The sequence below is a fragment of the Schistocerca cancellata genome, chromosome 6 (assembly GCF_023864275.1).
Source record: "Schistocerca cancellata isolate TAMUIC-IGC-003103 chromosome 6, iqSchCanc2.1, whole genome shotgun sequence".
NCBI classification, from domain to species: Eukaryota; Metazoa; Arthropoda; class Insecta; order Orthoptera; family Acrididae; genus Schistocerca; species Schistocerca cancellata.
Genome location: NC_064631.1, coordinates 382,247,545 through 382,263,393, shown reverse-complemented (window position 1 = coordinate 382,263,393; position 15,849 = coordinate 382,247,545). Strand labels below are relative to the sequence as shown.

Sequence of the window (15,849 nt, the reverse complement as noted above, 5' to 3'; positions counted from 1 at the left end):
AACTAAGAGTCGCAAGTAGCAACTAAAAAGCGCAGTTAGCACTGCCATCTGTTGAGCAAAGTTCATACTACGCCTCACGAGATCAATGTGCTGTGTGTGCATATGAAGGGCTTATTTCAATAGTGGTACAAGTCCATTTTTGTTCATTTTGAGATACAGAGTCGTAAAGTTAAATGAGCGCTGACAAATCTGTATTTGAGATACCAGAAATATTCAAGCATATGGCTTCTTGCTAGAGATGAACCTTTATTTATGTTTGTTTGGATCACCAATTTTAGAAGCATTATAGACAGAAAAGTGGAGGTAATGGACTTGTACCACTATTGAAATAAGCCCTTCATATTATATGACGACATGCACATTCAGCATCAGTTATGGTTGGTCAAATACTGCTGTGACTCTGAATGTATTATGTTAATAAGAAGCAACATTGCCTTTTTCTCCTGAAAATATCAAGTAACGTAACAAATGTGTTTGATTCTGCTTCCAATATGACAGTTTTGGTTAATACTCCACATGCCTACAGGACTTTGCAATGTTAACACAGCAGAACTCAGACATCTGTATAAGTGTAGAGCAATGAAAACAGTCATATGAATGCCTCACTTTTGTTCCGACATAGTTCAAGCCTCGGGAGAAAAGTTTTACACCTGGTGCTCTACATGGCAACTTCACACACAAGAACTTTTTGCCGACACTACTACCACCTACATAAGTAAGCTTTTCCTGTGTTACTTTCAAGTAATGCACTTGAGCTATTCCTGATTTAACTGGAAGTTAAATATATATCAACAGCCTCAAAATGCATAGTGTAGACTTCGGGATAAGTTACAGGTCAGTGTCACACCAAGATTGAGGAGAGAGGGGGGGGGGGGGGGGGGGGCGGCATGTCACTCTCCAACAAGTGTTTACCAATAAGTAAGTGGCGGAAAATTATGGGTATAGGACGGCTTAAACATGTGGAAAATGAGATTTTTATTATTCACTCACTGTATTTGACATTTATTATTCCTTTAAAATCGCACAACTTCAATAAAACACAGTTTAATCATTCACACACTTATTTCACAATTATTTTACTTTTAAACTGCAAATCCTCTAAGAGCTGTCTTGAATCTTCACGAGTCTCTCTCAAAAACAGCCTTAATGTGGATAGATACGTACAGCAACCAGTAATCAGAGTCAGAACTGTGTCTGCAAAAACACAAGGATTATTAAACAATTTTTGCTGTCATTAATTACCAGCAATATAATTGACAGAGTAGATTGCTAATATTTGCTATAATGAATATCACATTTGCAACAACGTTCTCACTGAAGTAATTAAGTCCATCGAAACGCTTAGAAACTAACCTCTCGTCTGACGAAAACGGTCTAAAGACGCAGTGGCAATTTCTTCAGATCTGTTGACAATGATATTTTGAGTTATCACTTTACTGAGTGACTGAAATGTAGTTCAGGTACCTGTGAACATAACAATATGTTAGAATTCATTTTCTAAATACGAACTATTACGGTACTGTACGGCTACTTACATATTAATTACACTATTAATATTTTCACAGTTGTTTCTTTAATACAAAATTAAAGCCAACGGAAGAAAAAACGTAAAACATACTTGCCAATGACAGGTTTGTTGAGATGCAATTTTCTGTGTTGACAGATGTAACTTTTTCATACGGTGGTAAGTCCCAGAAATCGCAGGAATCACAGAAATCGCAAAAGTAGCAGAAGTCACAGAAATCGCAGAAGTTGCAGAAATCGCAGGAGTAGCAGAAGTCACAGAAATCGCGGAAGTAGCAGAAATCGCGGAAGTAGCAGAAATCGCAGAAATAGCAGTGGCGGAGGGATACACGACCTATGTTCCTTAACTGCGACTCTTAACTGCGACAAATCACAGTTAAGAATAATAGATACTGAAAAGTAGCATTCACAGAAATCACTGATATCGAAAAATCGCAGTTTAGCCCATCACTAGTCTGGAGTATTATAGATATGTACGTACGTATCTGTGAACAATGTGGAATTACAGACTATGCTACGTGATACGGAAATGACCTCTGTGCGATTAATTGCTTGTTCTTCCGCAGATAGTGAGTGCTGAATTTCTAAAGCCAGTTGTGTATTTTCATCCTTTAACATTAAATAGGAATTTTGAAAATCAATAACTGCGTCATGTTGTACCAGAAAATTCGTACCTAAAATAACGTCTGTTGTCAGTACGGGAACAATCCAAAAATTTGAGTGAAATGTATGACCTGCAATACAAAAAGATAAATGTGTCTGTAATTTAACGTCTACTCCTTTACTCGATACAGCTCCCTTTACTTTCATTTTGCCTAATGGTAACGTAGGATAGCTATTCTCTTTATTACACTCGTTGAAAGTTTCTTCGTTAATAACTGACATAGCTGATCGAGAATCGATTACTGCTGAAAATTTCGATGATCCAATTTTAATTTCGATGACAGGATGTGAAATGGTTTTCTGAACAATTGGTCTTTCCTGCAAAAGAGTGTCTCTGATGTCGTCAAAAGTAATAACATTTTCGTGAACAACATTCTGCGTGTCAAAAGTAGTGTTTGTGTTACTGGAAGATGCGACCTGTACAGTATCTAGTCAAATTCTATCTGACGTGTTATTATTTTCGGGAGGATGTTGTGGCATTTCCACTATTTGAACTGTTCTGTTATTTCTTCCAGACGTATTACGCTCTGGATGATATCTACTGTCGGGTTCATTCATGAGAATATGTTGTTGCTGAACATTTTTCTGCTGGTAAGACCGACTGTTATTAAACGTATGTTGATAATTGTGCTCATTGTTTTTACGTCAGTCGTGATAGTCATTCCAATACGGTGCATTGCGATAGGAATTGAAGTACTGTGTTTTCTGCACGTAGTTATTTCCTTGCTGCCGTGCGTTACTATTTGTTGTACCTGGGACTATACGTGCACGCGGCGAAACATTAAAGCTTGGTTGACCTTGTGCACTACATTGTTGGTTAGGTATTCTAACCGGCTGACTTCATGCTCCTGTGGTGAAAAACGTCTATTGTTACCAAAATGTGGTTCCTGTTGCTGATAATTTTGACGATATTGATAGTTAAAATTTTGACTGTTATTAAAGTTCTGGTGGTTGTCGTTCCTGAAGCGTATATTAGCTTTGCTATTGTAATTGCGCGGCTGATCGTAATTGCTGTACGTTTGTTGACCTTGGTTGTTATATGAAAAATTTTTGTTAATAAAGGAATAATCCGATTGCTGTACTTCCAAAAGCTGTAACAGATCTCTGAATGCCGAAATATTTTCCTTCTGTTGACCCGTTAAAAGTGACACTCTTAATGACCGTGGCAATTTAGAAACACATAATTGAATAAGTGCAGATTCACTATATGGTTCACTTAAGTACTGGTTTTGTTGAACCATGTGTTCAAAAAATTGCGTGACAGTGGAAAAATTCGAGTTCTCATAATTTCGTAAACTAATTAGTTGATCTTTAATTCCGCGCTGTGTCGTCTTCGACCAATACGCTGACAGAAAAGCATTCTGAAACTCTTCTACGGAATAACATTGTCTTGCGATCGGTCTCATACGAGTTGCTGGTTCGCCTTCCAAAAAACTACAAATAAATTCAAGTTTATGTGTTACGGGCCAAGTCGGTGGAAAAGCAAAGCTAAATTGTTGTATCCAATCCAGTGGGTGAATCTGTGTTCTGTCATTTTTAAATACTTTAAATTTTCTCACTGATAGAAAATGTTTGTAATCAAAATTATCGTCTCTGTATGATGGAACAGGTTCAGGATTGTATGAGAATCTATTTGTCTGTGACTGTTCGGAATCTAAATCGCGTACTCTCTGTAAATTACCCAAATTATATACGCTGCGTGAATCTGACAAATGTTCGCAAAGTGGCATCTGCTGTGATGTGTTAAACGCTGAAACATTTTTCATCTCTGTTACTTCTTGCTGTAAACTTGACAATTTTCTGCGTAATGTGTTATTAGACGAATCGATCTCATTGATTGTCTGCTGTAAATTTTGGAATTCAGGTGTTTGGTTAAACGAAATCGGTGAAGTATCGCCTGATTTGCTGTCATTATTACTTTCAATAACATCAATACGCCTGTCCAATTCATCACATTTTTCAGTCAGTATTATTAGCTGATCATCGTTTTTAATGTCTGAAGCATTAATCTGTTTTTGTATTTTAGGCGTGGTTTCGCTCATTTTTTTAACGTCGGCTTTGATGACATCGGAATCCTGTGTTAGTTCTAATTGTTCGAGTCTGTCGGTCACTGTTTGAAAATCTACTGTGTGTGTATCTGTTTTTGATTTAAGATCGGAAATTTCATCACGCAATTCGGTGTTCAACTGTTCGATGGTATTAATTTTATCAGATACTGTAGCAATGTTGTTGTCTACGTATGTTTTTGCTTTCGCAAACAATTTACGTTTGTCTTACTGTCTCTGTGCGGTGATTGTTTCCACGACTTGTCGTTTTACTTTATTCTGATCCTGTATAAATTTACGGAAACGCGTATCACTGTTTTGTATGTGAAGATTAAAACGTTCATCAATTTGAGTGTTCTGTTGTTCGAATTGCGCGTCTATCTTTGCATCCATTGTGCTTTAAATTCGTCGTGTAACTGTGTTGCTTTTTCAGAGCATTGTTTGCCGACTGCACTAATTTCGTCTCTAAGTGATTCTGTTGCAGCTGTTTGCATATCTCTTAATTCTTGCGCAACAGATTTAATTTCTTCACTACTTTTCCTAGCGCAAGTCTCAATTTCCTCACGTAATTGTTCCTTAGTATCATGACACTGCGTGGCAACGGCTCTAATCTGTTCACTAAGCTGTCTGGAACTGTTGTCTAATTTTTCATTTAACTGTCTGGAATTGTTGTCTAATTTTTCATTAAGGTTGTCATGTTTTTCATTAAGCTGTTTGATCTGTTCACTAAGCTGTCTGGAATTGTTGTCTAGTTTTTCATTAAGTTGTTTGTTCTGTTCACTAAGTTGTTTGTGATTGTTGTCTTGTCTTTTATTATTTTCATTAAGTTGTTGTTTGTTCTGTTCACTAAATTGTTTGAAATTTTCATTAACTTCGTTCTTAAATTGTTTGTTATCTTCACTCTGTTGAAGCAATATTGCCACAATTTGTTCCAAGCCAATATTACCTACTCTATTCTCTGTGCAGTTTGATGGTGTGAAAATATTGCCACAATTTGTTCCAAGCCAATATTACCTACTCTATTCTCTGTGCAGTTTGATGGTGTACCTGCAATTGTCACGTTTTGTGTGACCATTTGGTTATTCTGTAACTTCTGAAAGGGTTTGCCAATCGGATGTGCACTATCGGTCACTACACCAGAATTAAATAAATCTGTCGTACTTTCAGTACACTGTTCATTTTCATTAGAAAAATTTGTCTGTTCGTCACGTGAATTTTGCAAACCGGTTGTGTAAGGCTGGGCAGCGCTCATTGCAACAGAACGCCCCGCGTCATCAATTGTCGTCAAATTAACAGAGGACACAATTGAATTCGTTTGTTCATCGTTAAGATAAAAATCATCATTAGTGATCGGTACGCACCGATTGTCAGTAAACGGAGGATTGTCATCATTATACTGCATGTCGCAAGTACTATCGGTCAAGTCGGTTATTTCACTCATTATACCTCGCGATGTACTGTTAACAGTTTTTCGCGGCATTTTTCTCAAATCAAAATTTCAAAATCATTCACAAATGAAACAAACACAATGCAAAATCCAACAAACACAAATACCACAAAAAGCAACGAATTGCCGATGATCTGTGGAAGAAAATGACAAAATTAGTAAATGCGTTGCGCCAAATCCTAATTATATTTAAGTAAATAAGAGCAGATATCTGACTACTTTTCAGAAGATTCTCAAAGAAATACGATCCTGGTTCGGATGTCGCCAAGTGTAACCGCCCCGTGAAAATATTTAAAAAATGTTAACTGAATAACAAATGAGCCAGTATGTTAAGTCCCCACAAAATTAACGTTAACGAATGAAGATTAGTGACAAACCCACACAATAATATTAATTAGATAATGAACCATGAACTGAATGTAACATCTCAACAGCAATAATTAAACCTGATAAATTTTATAGGCACAGCAGCGCTCACCTACGGCCCTGTGAAATAATCAAACCTGATAAATTCTTACCTCAGTAAAACTGTATGTCTATCTGCTCTTATTTTTGGCACAGCCTCGTGCAATGCTGGCCTATATTTAATTCTGATTCTTGGAGGAAATGCATAGGAAATATTCTTTGAATTGAAATGAATCTTTTTCTTTAAAAGGGTTACTTTATAGAAAAATTATTATTGGGGCATTTCTTGAATAAATTAATTACAATTAACATATGTTATTAGCTGAGCGCAATGCTGCTTCATTACCTTCGATAACAATATACCTCGTCCTGACTCGTGACCAGAGATGGAGGGAGAGCACGCCGCCGACGCATGGCGACGCCCGCTCAGTACAACCATCCACTTGCTACAACTACTGCCGACAGAGTGCAACTCGCAACATGCTCTTGCCGACTCGCAACGTCCTACTACTGTCGTCTCGCGCGCGCTACTACTACTGAACTGAACTCTCGCGCGGTCAAGCGCAGACTAGCAACGATAAATAACTCTCTGGTCAGAGATTCTGTCATGCCTCGCCATCGCTGGTAATGAATACATATGAAACGTACGCGTTTCAATAGGCAACGCATATAAATATTATAGAACCCATTTTCAAAATTTGTGTACCATTCTTTTCAGTTAACACGCCCTACAACATAATGTTTATCTTCAATATGATCTACGTAACAAGTAACTAAGTAAATAACAGCATTGATGTATGCTGCTACGGTATCGCTAGTCATGTTACACACGCACACAGAGCACTTCCCTCTCAACGCGATTTTGGGCCTCAGCCAGCGGACAAGTTGAGGCAAAACCATGGGATGTAGCGGTATACAGTTTTGTTCGAAATTTATGAAGGAGATACCTATTATTCACAAAAATCAAGCTAAATAACCTATTGTAATAGCAACAAATCTAATTCAACTACATCTAACATGAGAGAAAATAGTGAGGCTCCTGAGCGTTACAAGACCATGCAGCACATTATTAAGGATGGCAGTTACTGAACTATATGAATTAAGATCGTCATAGCTTCTGAACGGTTTGCGTTAGGACGTTTAAACCTCACAGTTGGCCGCGGGGTATGATGGGAATTAGCACGAGCTGTACGGTTTGGTTTAGCGACGAAGAAGACCTTCATTTGAATGAGTTCGTCAGTAAGCAAAACTGAAGCATTTGAGGGACTGAGAATCTGCATTTCGAGATCGAGAAGTCTCTTCACCATCAGCTGGTGACTGTGTGCTGTGCAGTTTCCAGTCACAGAATAACCGGTGCGATATTCCCTGATGTCACGGTGGCTACCGAAGGGTGCGTAAAGATTTTGGAAGATGATTTCATCCCCATTAATCAAAGTAGCCCTAATTTCTACAAGATATGCTTCATGCAAATTGGAGCTCGACCCCATCGAAGCAGGAGAGAGTTTTATGTCCTGAAGAAGCACTTCGCAGACCGCATTCTGGCAATAGAGTACCCGGAGGCCACTGGCTAGGGCCTCGATTAGCCGCCATATTATCCGGATCTGAACAAATGCGACTACATTTTGTGGAGCTGTATTAAAGAAATGGGTACAGCAATAACTGCATTGCTGAGCTGAAAACAGCCATTCAGGAACTCATCGATGGCATCGATGTTCCTACACTTCAGCGGGTCATACAGAATTTCGCTATTCGTCTGCGCCACATCATCGCCAATGATGGCAGTTATATCGAATATGTCATAAACTAAATCCGAATATATGCAGTTATATTAACATGTTAGAAAAGTATGTGCACGCCGTTGTTTGTAACTAAATTACGTTCTAGTATATAATTCAATAACTGTCACTCAGTAAATATCGTATTGAATGTTTGCTATAAGGTTAAAATATTCAGTATTAAAAATTGTTGCTGAATTCGAAACTGGGATTTTTCGTGATCAGTTGCCTTTGTAAATTAGATACCCACGTACAGTGTTGGACAGACTCAAACCGTCCGTCAGATGTGTTTACCTCAGATTATCTCCGAACGTGACTGCGGGGTTTATGAACTGTTTTCGCCAATTTTAATAGCATGATTCCCTATGCCGGCATTAGCCATGTCTTTCAAACAGATTTTCTTCTGTTCTGTTGTTCGTAATGTAACGGAGAACTGACACTTCTGTCGGAGAAATTGGAGGCAAAAAATATGCTGTAGGGCATTGCAATCGTTCTGGGATGCGTGCTTTGGTGATTAAATGTAAACGGGAAGCACACACGAAAAGTAGGAAATCCGGGTTAGAATATCGTGACTGCTAGAAGTTCTCCATGGTCACTTCGTAATCACCATAACGCTTATTCAACGTTCACGACGTGCTTTCTCCGGTTTAGGTAGTCTGGTTTTTCCAGTATGGTTTTGCGTGGCTGGGAAATGAATTTTAGCAAAACTCTACATGGCTTGAACCTAGAGATTTTTCATCAAAGGAATTAGTCGCATTAAGCAGACATCAGTCAGTTGTAAAGTTATGTAAAGCAATGTTTCAGGCCCTTTTGGAGACCAAAAAATAGTTTCATACGTTAGTAAAATGACTTACATTTCTGGGAAAGCGGCAAAAGTTGGCTTTTTGAGAACGCCCTGTGGGACACACGAGATATATCACAACTGAATTGGCACTTTTTTCCGCAGTAACATTAACTAACTTTGACACTCAGTATAGTTGGTGAGCGTGACATGTTCACAAGCTCCATATGTGACTCAGATTGAGATACTGCGCGTGTTCAACAGAGCATGTCCACTTGCGTAGTGACAGCGACCTAATTACATTATATGGCTAACAAATTGGTAACAGCCTGACTGACGTCTGTCTGGGCGTCACAATTGTCCACTTAATATCACTTATTACAAATGTGTCATGAGAGGCGTTTTACACATGTGGATTTAAAATCTGGTGCAGTCGTGGTAGAAAATATTGTTTGATAGAGGGGAGGGCCTAACTGGTTATAAGAGTGCTGAAACACATGATGCAAAGTGCAGATATAGAGAATACGATGTAATACTCTGTTTATATTTGCCTTAATGTCCTTTTGTGTAGATTTTGTTTAAACATGATACTCATGTTTACATCCGCAGGTGGACGGATGAGAGGTAAAATGTATCTGTGTATTAGTGTTGTAATTTAAACGCACCTTATTATTTCTTCTGTTTGTGTAAGAGCAAATGCTGCAGAAGCATTTAATATGCCATTTTTATACCACAGTAAACAATATACAATATAATACAAAATATTTAAAGCGCTTATCCACACCATTAGATCCTAGAAGAATGTGTATAATAGCCTGAAAACACGAGTCATGGAAGAACCACGCATCAGGAGCGTAAACGTTATAATTCTTCTTAAAGCCATCTATTTACTTTTCTAAACGGTGGTTTTTCCCTTGCCCTGTGAACAGACCAAAGAAAAGTATGCTGGGTAATATTAGTGGGCTGAATAATGTACATTATTTTAGTGTGTCAGTTTAGAGCGTGCACTTTTCGTAAATTTTGCATTTTGCAGTCTGTCACCTGCTAGAGACAGACAGTAAATAGCTGTATTAATTTAGGTTTATGCATAGTACTCCTGGCTGCTTTCTAACTTCATTGGAGAAACTTAAGTATGGAAAAAGGCCCTTTGATATGGAGTTAACGTCTTTGCTGTAAGCATATTCCACCTCCGGACATATTTGTTATTCATGCTTACCAATTGTTTCGAACTGATTGTTGTTGTGAAATATGTTCTCATTAATCAATAAAAATTAGTACTAAAATAAATGGTTCAAATGGCTCTAAGCACTATGGGACTTACATCTGAAGTCATCAGTCCCCTAGACTTAGAACTAATTAAAAACCTAATTACCCTAAGGACGTCACACACATCCATGCCCGAGGCAGGATTCGACCTGCTACCGTAGCAGCAGCGCGGTTCCCAACTGAGGCCTAGAACCGCTCTGCCACTAAAGTAAGTTCCGGTGTGTACATACATGACTGCATACAACACTTTAAGCAATCAAAACTAGTACTAAAGAAAATTTAGGTGTGCGCATACATGACTGCATATAACACTTATGTCTGGGCTGAACGGAGCGAGGTGGCGTAGCGACTGGCAGATTGGACTCGCATTCGGGACGACGACGGTTCAGTCCCGCGTCCGGCCATCCTGATTTATGTTTTCCGTGATTTCCCTACATCACTTCCAACAAATATCGGGAAGCTTCCTTTAACAGGGCACGGCCGATTTCTTTCCTCATCCTTCCCTCATCCGACTGTAGGATGACCTCGCTCTTTGGTCCACTTCCCCAACCAATCTTCTGAGATTAACTTTCGCAATAACTTGTAACTGCTCTTTCATAAAACCAAACCTCTTCTGTGAACGGATATGGGAAACGGAGAGATACTGAATTGTCATCAATTAAATGTAAGGACCAGTTTTTGTTTCAGGTACTGATACAAATGATACTTGGAGGAGAAAAAAGTTCTAAATGAAAGGAACTTCATTTCTAGTGTCCTGAGCCAACAAGATCGTCATTGCGGAAACAGCAAATGCAATACAGTATTTATCTTTTTCTTATGCTAACATGGATACCCTCGAGTATGAGGTAGCAAGTTCAAGTCTTCAGTAAGGCTCATATGAATGTGTTGTGTTAACACCTACTACAGCTGATAGTGACTCGCCGTGCGCGTAAGGAGGGCGACAGATAATGAGCGTCCGGGAGGTGCAGAGATCAGTCTTCTGTGGGACGTATGGATTACACGTCACAAAATAGACATCGTCGACATTCATGAAATCTTCAGAACAAATGATGCAACATGAACACCGAATGAAAACTGGCTCGCCACAGTAATCACAAAGGTTCGCACCACCGAGATCTAAGGCGAACTCGTTGCGTGCTACAAACTACGCAGGGTATTCAGCAAGTTATCCGCTCTTAAGGAATACATATAGAATCATATTGGTGTAACAGGGTGATGAGAACTAATGGAATGTAATGGCATGCAATCGAATGCGAAACAGTCTTTCGTGGAGCTTATCGTGAAACTGGCTATCCTGTAGCATAGCAGCTGATAGTACGATAATATGTTTTATAGGCATAGAAAAAAGAAACATCAGGAGGCTGAATGAGTCCCGTGGTTGCAGATGGTACGGACTGCAATGTTACACATTTCTCAGGATGGATAGTTTGCTCTATGGGAGTATGATTTTTATACGCAGACCAGGAATCAAGTGAAAGCAAGATATTTTGACCAGATATTGGCTAAAAGCAGTGCTCCAACCATAGATGTGCTCCTCTGACGCCAATTTCCCCACTCCTGCATGCTGTGACGTATATATTCCCTACCGCTCTTGCGAGATCGCACACACGAGAAAGAATCGTGTGGGTCATAGCATCTCCAACTTTTTTGGAGCGCAATAAATAACTTTCCAGCCAATTTATCATTCAGATTAACAGTGAGCGTAATTGTGTACGAATGTATTAAGGCACTGATCCTGGTTGATACAACTCTTTGGTAACTGTAATTTCGACGGTTCTTTCATATGCATTTCCTCTTCAAACCCCTATTACTTGGAGTTGTAAACAAGTTCCCTACTGAACGATGAGATAAGGTTGTTTATCTCATCTACAAATTTTCGGAGCTAATTTTACAGTTTTCTGTGCATCGTTAAGTCCGCACTTTCTTTCAAATTTGGTTATCTTTTTGTCTTCCAGTTTTGTAGCACTGTCTAAAAGGCATGCTACAACCCACTGCTTCTCTTGAAATCACCGCAATCTATGTCACGCACAGTTTGATATGTATAACGTTATCCGTCACTATTATGCACATCCTGTAAATTGTATCGAGAATCTTTGAAACCCTCAAACACTAGTTTTTGTAGGAAGTGGACCTTGTCCTCCCTTCGATATAGGTAGTTCTCATGCACTACATGGATATATCTCTGCGGACTTAGTATAAGTTTGTTTTTTCTACTATTCTGCTGTTGATCTTCCTTGTACGTGACAAGGTCAAGCCGATTACATGCCCGATAGGATCAGTCAGGGAACACGATCACTAATAATATTGTTAATATTGATAATAGGAACAGTAATAACAAGCCGTTTTTCAAGAGGAAGCAAAGAAGACTTGATAACAAATTAGATCCAGGGTACGTAATATATGTTGGGTACGATAGCAATGGACAAGGCCAACACACATCTAGGGATCTAAGGATCACATTGTGATTAAAAACTGGAATGGAATTTATGTTGAAAGGGTGGGGCAAATGTTGTAAAATGACCATCAACATGGCAGCAGAAGAACTACACCAAACCATACTGAGCCCCGAATGTGCAGTTAAAGAATGGGACAGGGACGAAATACAAGTAATCGAGCTTGTCTGGTGGGGCAGTTAGCATTCAGGGCTTATGTAAGGGATACTGTGGTTACAATTGTCGTAGACATGTGGGTTGCAGCAAGTGTAATGTCAGCTGAACTGTATGGTAGACTTCGTGAGATAATTGAAACACCCATTCTGCTGATAAGTAATTGTCATATATTGAGAGCGATTTGGACCAAAAATATAAAACGTTAAGTTTGCCTACCATTAAAATTAGATAATGGAAGAACATTAGACACATTCCTGGAAGCAGATTCTTTGATGATGGTCTGTACAGTGGGAAGTACAGGGCTATTGCAAATGATTGAAGCGATTTCATAAATTCACTGTAGCTCCATTCATTGACATATGGTCACGACACACTACAGATACGTAGAAAAACTCATAAAGTTTTGTTCGGCTGAAGCCGCACTTCAGGTTTCTGCCGCCAGAGCGCTCGAGAACGCAGTGAGACAAAATGGCGACAGGAGCCGAGAAAGCGTATGTCGTGCTTGAAATGCACTCACATCAGTCTGTCATAACAGTGCAACGACACTTCAGGACGAAGTTCAACAAAGATCCACCACCTGCTAACTCCATTCGTCGATGGTATGCGCAGTTTAAGGCTTCTGGATGCCTCTGTAAGGGGAAATCAACGGGTCGGCCTGCAGTGAGCGAAGAAACGGTTGAACGCGTGCGGGCAAGTTTGATGCGTAGCCCGCGAAGTCGACGAATAAAGCAAGCAGGGAGCTAAACGTACCACAGCCGACGGTTTGGAAAATCTTACGGAATAGGCTAAAGCAGAAGCATTATCGTTTACAATTGCTACAAGCCCTGACACCCGATGACAAAGTCAAACGCTTTGAATTTTCGGCGCGGTTGCAACAGCTCATTGAAGAGGATGTGTTCAGTGCGAAACTTGTTTTCAGTGATGAAGCAATGTTTTTTCTTAATGGTGAAGTGAACAGATACAATGTGCGAATCTGGGCGGTAGAGAATCCTCATGCATTCGTGCAGCAAATTCGCAATTCACCAAAAGTTAAAGTGTTTTGTGCAATCTCACGGTTTTAAGTTGACGCCCCTTTTTCTTCTGTGAAAAAAACGTTACAGGACACGTGTATCTGGACATGCTGGAAAATTGGCTCATGCCACAACTGGAGCCCGACAGCGCCGACTTCATCTTTCAACAGGATGGTGCTCCACCGCACTTCCATTATGATGTTCGGCATTTCTTAAACAGGAGATTGGAAAACCGATGGATCGGTCGTGGTGGAGATCATGATCAGCAATTCATGTCATGGCCTCCACGCTCTCCCGACTTAACCCCATGTGATTTCTTTCTGTGGGGATATGTGAAAGATTCAGTGTTTAAACCTCCTCTACCAAGAAATGTGCCAGACCTGCAAGCTCGCATCAACGATGCTTTCGAACTCATTGATGGGGACATGCTTCGCCGAGTGTGGGAGGAACTTGATTATCGGCTTGATGTCTGCCGAATCACTAAAGGGGCACATATCGAACATTTGTGAATGCCTAAAAAACTTTTTGAGTTTTTGTATGTGTGTGCAAAGCATTGTGAAAATATCTCAAATAATAAAGTTATTGTAGAGCTGTGAAATCGCTTCAATCATTTGTAATAACCCTGTATTTGTACACTACTAACTGATGGCAAGGAGGTGGTCATGGAACAGATTAAAACTCTGGTTGTGTATGGTAGATGTTGCCACCACATACAAACAGAATACATAGCGAGACTTCGGTCATTGGTAGATTACTAGAGAAATACTACATAGGAGATTGCTTACAAGACACACACGCAACCCGTCTTAGTAAGCTGCTCAAGTGTGTGTGTGGCACCTGTGCTAGATATAACTAACAGCGGATACTGTATGTATACATAGAAATGCAGCACGTACGATCACAGGTGTGGCCCGTGGCAGAATGTGACAGAGATTCAGAAAGAACTAAACTGGCAGACTTTTGAAGATATGCGTGAACTATAGGAGCGATTCTACTTAGAAAGTTTCGAGAACCTATTTTAAATGCGAACTCTTAGAAATACACTACAATCCCTTACGTGCCGCTCCTCTTGGGATCGTGAGGAAAACATTAATTACTACATGCACATTGACATTTATTCTTTCATTCTTCTCACGTTCCGTACGTAAATGGAATGGGAAGAAACCCTAATAAATGGTACAATGGTACGTAGCTTCTGCGATACACTTCACAGAAGTTTTCGGAGTATAGATGTAGATGCACACACTGCAGCATCTTTGTACCGTCTTGAGTGGGTACATTTACGCAGTTCTTATTTTCTGATTTGTTATTCTCACACGACCTATCCTTACATTATTATAAACTTGCCGTAGTCCGTTTCGTGGTATGTGTCCTCATATGCATACATGCTCATATAAGATAATGTTTTTGAAGAACTATGCATGTAAGTTACGCTTTTTTGAATTTCACAAACGTGTTGTTTCTTTCTGTTTTCTCCATGTTTATGTTTGAGTTTGGGTGTCAGAAGAAAGAGATCGATATCCAGTTCAGTCTTCTTATGCTCTAATATATGGAAAATAAGCTCACATTTCCTTAGTTACTAGGTTGTTGTCAATTATGAGCTTTAGTCCATAAGCTGCCCGATTGCGTCTTTATATGTAATGACTGAACACTTACCCTTAATTTATCGTCAGTACGTAAATATATTAACCAGACCACGTTCACTTCAATTTATGGCTCCCTAAGGCTGTCTATGAACATTTCAAGTAGGTGTTAAAATAGTAAATATTTATTCACTTGCTTTTAGGTAGTTAATCTATTGTTTTTGTTTGGACAGTCAGTTCACATAAACCAATTAATCTCTCTAAAACTATTTCCACCACATTAGCCTCCAGATGGAACTCTGAGATGGGTATATGCCTTATCCCCATATCTTATGAACAGATTCACCTACAAGCACTAGTAAAATTTCAAAATAATACTTTGGAATGACTATCATGCAATAACTCACAACTAAGTTGGTAGCACAGAGCTTGTTGATCACTTAATTTTAGTATGAGCTCCTGCTAAGTAGTAATGGAATGTATGGAGTGCCCATACTATGGCCAAAGTTTCATACGTTATAGTTATTTAAGATCATTTAGAATCTTCTAGTATTTCACCTGTAAATTCCATAGCACACGCTGTGGATTTTCAGGCTATGTTCCTAACTTAGAACAGAGAAGTCCCAGTTGTAACTGATGGAGATTCTCACTTAACAGAATTCCTGACACATATCTGAGTAATGAAGCGACTTGGAATTGACTAATGCCTCTTTGATTTTCTCAAAAATTACGTGACATCCT

At 39.3% G+C, this 15,849-nt stretch overlaps 1 long non-coding RNA gene across 1 annotated transcript in view; it reads right to left on the bottom strand.

Moving 5' to 3' along the window:
* Positions 1–1,006: 1,006 nt before the first annotated feature.
* Positions 1,007–15,849, bottom strand: part of LOC126191283 (uncharacterized) — a 60,845-nt gene continuing 46,002 nt past the window's right edge. The window contains exons 4-5 of the long non-coding RNA XR_007538335.1: positions 1,354–1,464; positions 1,007–1,194 (exon numbers count right to left, since the gene is read on the bottom strand). This is a non-coding gene — a long non-coding RNA (uncharacterized LOC126191283). The remainder of the gene's footprint in view (positions 1,195–1,353; positions 1,465–15,849) is intronic.